We start from the raw sequence: 9,100 nt of genomic DNA on the forward strand, positions 1-9,100 counted from the left end.
ATTTGCCAGTAGCTGTTGCATCCCCCCCCCCTTCCCCCCCTCCTCGGCTTATACTCGAATCAATAAGTTTTCCCAGTTTTATGTGGTAAAATTAGGGGTCCCGGCTTATATTCAGGTCGGCTTATACTCGAGTTTATACGGTATATGTTTAGCTTACTAACAGCCACACAAATAAACCAACAAGCCCAACTTAGTCTCACCGGACTCAGATTAACAGGACAGACCCAGATGCCTCCTCTTACTCCCTGAATCTGACATGAAGTGCAGACTCTTCAGCCTTTAAAGGGCCAGTAATGAGCCTATGACCCACACCTGGGCTGAAGCCCTCTCCAGACCCTTCCTGGACCACACATAGGTCAGGAACCTGGGGCTGATATGGCGGGACTCCAGCACATTGCCTGTCTTCTCCTCACACTATATATGACACAGATATGTACGGTGATTTTTATATATATATATATATATATATATATATACACACTTGTATATTTACATATATATATATATATATATGCAAAACTACTGTATGTGTATATACAGTATATAAGAATATGCATGTGAGTCTCTGTATATATTCACTGAATATGTCTGAAGAGATTCAACAGCAGGTACAACTGTACATTCAGAGTTGCGTACCACTGAGGCATGAGTTCATGGTGCTGAAAAGGAAATCCTGACTGCAGTATAAGCGAAAAAAAGTATTCAGTTTGGTTGTAACTGTAGCCAAACAGACAACTGCCTACACTACCAAGAGTAGAAATGGTCTCCATCTTTATCAGGAGACCCAAGATATTTATGGGTTAATGGATCAATGTAATACTGCAATGTACGACTCCTAATTCTACAGATTGTGCATTATTAATATGGATTTGAAGTATGTGAGCAATGACCTTCCCCATCTGGTGCTACTCTCAGAACAGAAGGTTTCAGGGAACTATGGTACATTGGCTCATTGCCCAAATTTAAAAAGGGCTGTCCCAGAAAACTCTGCATAGTGCTGCCTACATTGGACATTATCTTCAGCCTTTAACCTAGAAGGGACTATTTGTGACATATAATTTAGGCTGCGTATTACATTGTGTTCACTGACTGTCTGGTTTGGATGCTTGAACACTGTGGTTTAAAGTACATTATGGCAATCACAGTAAATGTATTGCCTTCTCTGGTGGGCCAGTGATATCAGCCTACATTTCTTGTGCCTAAGGGCCCCTTCACACGGAGTTTACGCTCCGCTCATTCAGACACGTATACACGAGCACCTCAAAACACATCCCATTCACTTCAATGGGAGTGCGCGTAAAGCCGGCTTTACGCGTGCTCCCATTGAAGTGAATGGGATGTGTTTTGAAGCGCTTGTGTATACCTGTCTGAATGAGCGGAGCGTAAACTCCGTGTGAAGGGGCTCTAAGAGAGTAAATAAAAACTGCTTCCATGCCAACAGGACTGGTGTAAAAATTGGTTATGTAGAACCAATCTCGGAGATTTGTACTTGTGGGGTGTTTAAATCAAATCAAATCGGCTTTATTGGCACGTCCGAATGGATATTTGACATTGCCAAAGCTAGTAAAGTGTGTGGGGTGGGGGGAGTATAGGTGAGTAAGGTTACCTTCACATCTGCGTTGAGTATCTGTTTTTGGCAAAAACAAATACTACGGAAACAGGATGGACAGAAAGATACAACCGGATTACCTTACATTTAATTCATTTCCTGTTGACTTTGAAAATAAAAGAACCGGAAGGGGGAAACCGGTGGTTCAGTGGTTAGCTCTTCAGTTTTGCAGCAATGGAGTCCTGGGTTCAAATCCCACCAGGAACAACATCTGCAAGGAGTTTGTATGTTCTCCCTGTGTTTGCGTGGATTTCCTCCCATTCTACAAAGACATACTGATAGGAGAGAGATAAAAAAAATGTACATTGTGATCCCTATATGGGGCTCACAATCTATGTTAAAAATAAAATAAGAGAACTGGCGCTTTCCATCATGGTTACATCTTTTTTGAAACGAGGAGAAAAATTTTGCAGGCATGTGTTTTTTTTTGTTTTTTTTTTATTAAAAAAAAAATAGGACCATGATAAAACGAACCAAACAGATGGCAACCAACCAGTTTAAACAATGAATGTTTAAATGGATCAGTTTTTATCAATTTTTCTCTTTTGGTGGAACAGAAAAACCAATAACACAACACAGAAATGAAAGTGTACTTAGTTATGTACCACAATACAAACAGAATGGGAAAGATTTATTATACTTTGTACAACAGTTTCATAAATTGCGTCTTATTTCTATTCTGTGCTGGCCACATGCACATAAATGTACCCCATTGTCTCCACTCTCAAGTATAGCTTTTTAAAACTCATTGGTGGGAATTTAATAACTTCTCTACACTAGAGCGGGCAAACTGATTCATTCCGAGCCAGGTCCGACCCAAATATTTCAAATTTAGTTTTTAATTAAACTGAATAAATTATGATCCATCTTGAACAAAATAAAATGGTCACCACAACATGCGTTGCACAGTGAAAATACATAAGAGCCACACGTGTCTGACATCCTGGCATCACCTGATACCCTATCAGCCAAAAAACAGTGATAGGTGAACACCAAGGGGCGCACCTCTAATGAAGTGAAGTGAGGTGGCCTCCTCAGATGAGACTAATCATGACAGCTAGGAGGGGCAGCATTATGACTAAAGCAGCCCAAGACGGACCTCTTTACAAAAACAAAGCTGATCAGGACCTGTCCAGGGCTGGCTTAGAAGTATAGGCAGGGGAAGTGACTAAAAATAAAAAAAATACTTATACCAACCTCTCTTGGTCTTAGCATCCTTTCCAGGGCTCTTCCTGCTGGTGAATGAGGTCACTCGTCCCCGATGTCACTGCTGGAGCCTGTGATTGGGCCCCAGCAGCCACATGGGGCATGATGACGTTATTGCGCCATGAAAGATGTTGGAATATGTATTTTTAATCACTTCCCCTGGACAACGGCTCTAGGAGGGGGTATTGCGAGCCTATAATACTGTGTGGGGGCCACTGTGGAGCATATAGTACTGTGAGGGCCATTGTGGAGGATATAATACTGTGCGGGGACCACTATGGAGCATATAATACTCTGTGGGGACAACTATGGAGCATACAATACTGTGTGGGGACTACTGTGGAGCATTTAAAACTGTGGGGGTCACTGTGGAGCATATAATACTGTGTGGGGACAACTATGGAGCATATAATACTGTGTGGGGGCCTCTGTGAAGCATATGATACTGTGTGGAACCACTGTGGAGCATAAAATACTATATGGGGGACTCTGTGAAGCATATAATATTGTGTGATTGCCACTGAAGAGCATATAATACTGTGTGGGGTCCTTCGGTTTATATAATTCTGTGTGGGGGCCACTGTGGAGGATATAATACTTTGTAGGGACTACTGTGACGCATAGAATATATCACTCATCATTAGCTGAAGTAAGCATTTCATATTAACGTAATAAAGAGATAATGCTCTGAAAACTATTTATCCCTATTTATCCCTTATCCAAGGTGCAGACGCCATTCACAGACCTTAGTGCTGATGACCTGGCCATGTATTTCCATGATAAAATTGATAAGATCCGTCAGGAAATTACTGCCCAAGCCCCAGGTGGCATTGACTCCCACACCTACGATAGTACTGATCCCCTCACCAGCCGCACTTTAGACTGTCCATTCTCATCTTTTGAACCTGTCACAGAAGAGGAAGTTTCCCAGCTACTTTCTTCATCTCGCCCCACAACCTGCAGTAGTGACCCCTTCCCCTCACACCTTCTCCAATCTCTGTCCCCTGCTGTCACTACTTACCTTACTAAAATATTTAACCTCTCTCTCTCTTCTGGAATCTTCCCATCCTCCTTCAAGCATGCTGTTATAATCCCGCTACTGAAAAAACCCTCCCTGGACCCATCCTGTGCTGCTAACTATCAACCCGTCTCTAACCTCCCCTTCATCTCTAAACTTTTGGAACGCCTGGTTTATTCTCGGTTAATCCGTTATCTCTCTGCTAACTCTCTGCTTGACCCCTTACAATCTGGTTTCCGCGCTCTGCACTCTACTGAAACAGCTCTCACAAAAGTCTCTAATGATCTACTAAAGGCTAAATCCAATGGCGACTTCTCTCTTCTTATTCTTCTGGACCTCTCTGCAGCTTTTGACACTGTTGACCATCAACTTCTCCTCACTATGCTCCGCTCAGTCGGCCTCAATGACACTGCGCTCTCCTGGTTCTCCTCTTATCTCTCAGACCGCACTTTCAGTGTATCATTTGCGGGCTCTGTTTCCTCCCCTCTTTCCCTTGCTGTTGGGGTTCCTCAGGGTTCGGTCCTCGGCCCCCTGCTCTTTTCTCTCTACACAGCCCCCATTGGACAAACCATCGCCAGATTTGGCTTCAGGTACCATCTTTATGCTGATGACACCCAATTATACACATCTTCCCGTGACATCACCCCTGCACTCATACAGAACACCAGTGATTGTCTCTCTGCTGTCTCTAATATCATGTCCTTGCTCTATCTGAAACTAAATCTCTCTAAGACTGAACTACTACTGTTTCCACCATCTAACAGATCTGTCCCTGATATATCCATTGCAGTCTCAGGCCTTACTATAACTCCTAGGCAGCATGCCCGCTGCCTTGGGGTCATATTTGACGCAGACCTTTCCTTCACCCCTCATATTGAATCACTCGCACGTTCATGTCACCTCCACCTCAAAAACATCTCCAGAATACGCCCTTTCCTTACCAGAGATACACTAAAGACACTTATTGTCTCTCTGATTCATTCTCGCCTTGACTACTGTAATTTCTTACTAATCGGTCTTCCCCTCACTAAACTCTCTCCTCTACAATTTATTCTGAATGCAGCAGCCAGGCTTATCTATCAGGCTAGACGCTACAGCGATGCCTCCGGTCTGTGCCAGTCACTACATTGGCTGCCTATTCATTATAGAATAAAATATAAAGTTATTACTCTCATCCACAAGGCTCTCCATAATGCCGCACCTCCCTACATTTCTTCCCTCATCTCTGTCTACCGCCCAACCCGTGCTCTCCGCTCACACAATGACCTAACACTTACATCCTCTATTATCAGAACCTCCCATGCTCGTATACAAGACTTCTCCCGAGCTGCACCACTTCTCTGGAATGCTCTACCCCGGACAATAAGATTAACTCCCAACTTCTACAGTTTCAAACGCAAACTAAAGACGCATCTTTTCAGACAAGCCTATCACAATTCCTAATGCACAAAATTGTCTGAACACTGTATAAGCAATGCCGCCCCTGCTACCTCTTGTGTCACCCCCTCTACCTCATAGATTGTAAGCTCTTTTGAGCAGGGCCTTCAGTCCCATTGTGTGAAATGACGTTCTTTGTTATGTATGTCTGTATCTGAACCCTATAAATTGTACAGCGCTGCGGAATATGTTGGCGCTATATAAATAAAATGTATTATTATTATTATTATTATTATTATTATTATTATTATTATTATGTCTGTTGACCTCCACTTGGCCTGAAAACTGTTTATTTTTCCCACCAAGAATTCAGCCTGACCACAGCCAGGCTCAATATAGGTGTGTCGCTTGGTGGATGGACAAACCCACACACCCATTCACTTAGGAGTGCCAAAGATAGCCAAAGTACAGTACTCCGCTATCTGCAGCTCTCCTATGAAAGAGAATGGGGGCTACGTGGGCTCGTCCATCCACCAAGCAAAAGATGTGTTAAGTTATTTTCATTGTTAATACTGTGTTATTGATCTCTGATATTGAATTAATACAGTTAGAAGAATTTTTAAAAACTGTTTTATAACTTTGTGTATATGTTTATTGTGTGTTGATAGCAGCGTGTTAAGCTAGTAGCATGTAAACTCAATACTTTTTTTTTTTTTTTGGGGGGGGGGGGCACATTTCTAAAGTGTGCCTCAGACAGGTTCACCCCTGTGGACACCTTTCAGTACTGGTGTCACATATAGTATAAAAGACGCTGTGGCCAGAAACATGAGGCATGTTAATGACAGTGTAACTAGGATGGATGTGGTATTCATTGCTGCATGATCCAAAGGAATTACTCCATTTTCTCCTGCCTTATACAGCCACCAAACCTGCAAATAAAAATAGGGAATAGGAGAAGTGGAATGATGTGTATTCAATTTTAATCAATTACAGCCAGATAGTGATAAAAATCATAGATAGTGGAGGAGAATAACGGCACTACTGACACTGGTGACTGGTTAACCCTTTCATTGCCAATAATTTAATTTTATCTCTGTTTTACAATAGAGCAGATTGATTTGTGACTTTCCAGAGAGTGCCCACATTGTTTTTATTGACAAAGTCAGAGCTCTTAGTGAAAGATAACTTTTGTGTTTTTTTTGGCTTAGAGTTAATTTTTTTTGTTAAATACATACAAACTGCTGTTCTAATGGCAAAACACATTCCAATCATGCTAATTTTTGCTATTTTTCTTGAAATAGTTGTTTAAAAAAACAAAAAAAAACATAGATAAGGACTATTATAATTATGCAGTGTGCTGTATAATAACTGAAAAGAAGCAGGATGGGATAGACAAACACTTGTGTAAGTACTAACAATAACAATGTGGGTGGAAACAGCAACACTACTTCTGGTCTTGACAGTCCCGCTAGTAGCCGCAGTGTTGTTACACTTCCTGAGAAAAAAGATGTTTTTTTAACACAGTGATGAAATACAAATCTTGAGTTGGGGTTCTGTGTGTTCCTCCTCCTCTTTTTTGCTATCAACCAGGTATTCTTATTTATCTTCACTGACATAGATCCTATTCTCTAGTAGTCATGTGGCATCTGCTGAAAGATATATTTGTCATAGTCCAAGACTTCCTCTTCTTCAAAAGTTGGATGAGAACAATTATTAGTATTAGTATTTTTGGGGCGTAGAGGAGGAAGACATGAGTTTTGGTAGAGGCATTGGATGTGCTACTGATAATAGTGCTGGTAGAGGCACTTGGGTAAAATATGTTAGGAATTGTGAGGGCATAGAGGAATCCTATTGCTATGATGAGTCACAAAAAATGGGGAAGATGATTAAATTACTGAATCTGATGATGATTTTATTGCAGATAAAATTTAGCAGCTGGATAAGCATGATATCAAAGAAAAGGGTGGAGGCAGCTCAATTAGTAAGAATTCGTTCTGCAGCCCCAACATACAAAAAACTGCCTGGGGTAGGTCTAAGACAAGCTTGGGTGGTGTCACTGGCAGAAATTTTGCAGTCATCTCCTATATGGGAATATTTTTGTACATTAGCAAATGACAAATCCATGGCAAGGTGCAAGATCTGCAAGCAGGTCTCTCTGTAGTCATACGAAATGATGTCACCGGCTCATTTGGCAAAATAGAATTGGCAGTGGCACCAAGTGAGAAAGACCATTCTATTCCTTCTCTCCATGATCTTCTTTGTAGGCAGGCCACATCCACACCTAGCACATAGTCATCGTCATTATCAGTATCATCTCCATCTGCTTCTCATTCTCCTCCACACCAACATCAGTCATCATCCATAAAGGAATGTGTGTCCAATAAACAGCAATCTGCGCCCAGTCATCTGGCTGGTCTGCAACTTTAACTCACACTTGGCCACGTTACTGGCAGTTCAGTTGCTGACGTGTCATATAGTAGAATCCACTGGGTTTTTTGCCAAATGATGGTAGCGCACAGTCTCAATGAAGATTACCAAGCTGCTATTATTAAAGGAAAGCTATCCTTGCTTGATATCGCCAAGTGGTCCTCCTGTAAATGTCAATGTGGGGAAAAATGTACGCCATTGTCAACAGGTGGAGAAGTGATTATGGGCTGTAACAATACATAGTTTTCATTGCCCACTGGGGTTATGTTTTGAATATCAGTGGCCACAATCTAGAAATGCACCAAGACCATTTGCTTTCTAGTCCAACTCCTTCAATTCCTCTACAGTGGACTTTTCCCACCCCAACTTCACCACGGAAGTCATTGCTTACAATCCCCCACCATCATTTCATGTATGTAAGGCAAAGCACATATTGAGTGTCACTTTTCCACATGCTGGAACAGCAGTTTTGAGCAGCAGTATATGATGAATGATTACTACATACAGCAACCCAGAAACTGAAACAATGGAGTAGATAACTGTGAGAGGAAGAACAACCTACCTCCTAATCACTTTGGAAGATACAGTAGACCAACTTTTTCAGCTGGCAGGCAACGCATCCTGATGGTTGGTCACAAATTTTTCTTGAAATTCTGTAAATTGTCACTACTAGAGGGGTAATTTGGGGGGGCTTTTTCCTAGACTCAATTCTTTATTACTTTTCAACTGACAGGGCCACTGATTGTGTTCCACAAATTTTGCTTCAAATTTTGTAACTGCCATATATGTCTCTTTCATTCACTTATTTTTACTGCAGGATGCCATGTGGGGCCTTAACCTAACAGTTTTAGGAGTGTGTGTCTCTGCTGTCAAAAGCTATACACAACATATTGAGCCCTGAAATGGTATCTTTCTGGAAAAATTGCAATTTTAACTTTTTACTGCACATTAATTTCTGGAAATTAAAATAATGCAATACTCAAGTGTTAAAAATGCTCACTATGCCCCTTGATACAATCCTTGAGGGGAGCAGTTTCTAATAATAGCAAGTCCACTTTTTATTTTTCCTCAGATCCTCTGCATTGTGATATGAGCAATGACCTAACGGGGACTAAATTGGTATATCTGGGAAAATGTCACCCCAATTCAATCCCTCGAACAGAAACCTGAACACAGATGTGAACCTAGCTTTAGTTATTCAAGCTTGCCTCATGTCAATTTTGGTAAATTCCCCCAATACATATTGCAAAAGCATAGTAGTACATGTGCACTATAAGGCTGGGGTCCGAAACCTGAGGCGACTTCCGCTTCAGGTTCCAGACGAAAATACGGGTAGCTGCGACTGAATGCACCATCATTCAGCCGCACACTCTGCTCCGGATTAGGCCCAATGCATGGGCCTAGTCGGGAGTATCTTCAGGCCAAATCGCTAGGTGAATCAGCCTGAAGAATGAGCATGCTGC

Source organism: Leptodactylus fuscus, chromosome 2 (assembly GCF_031893055.1).
Source record: "Leptodactylus fuscus isolate aLepFus1 chromosome 2, aLepFus1.hap2, whole genome shotgun sequence".
Taxonomy (NCBI): Eukaryota; Metazoa; Chordata; class Amphibia; order Anura; family Leptodactylidae; genus Leptodactylus; species Leptodactylus fuscus.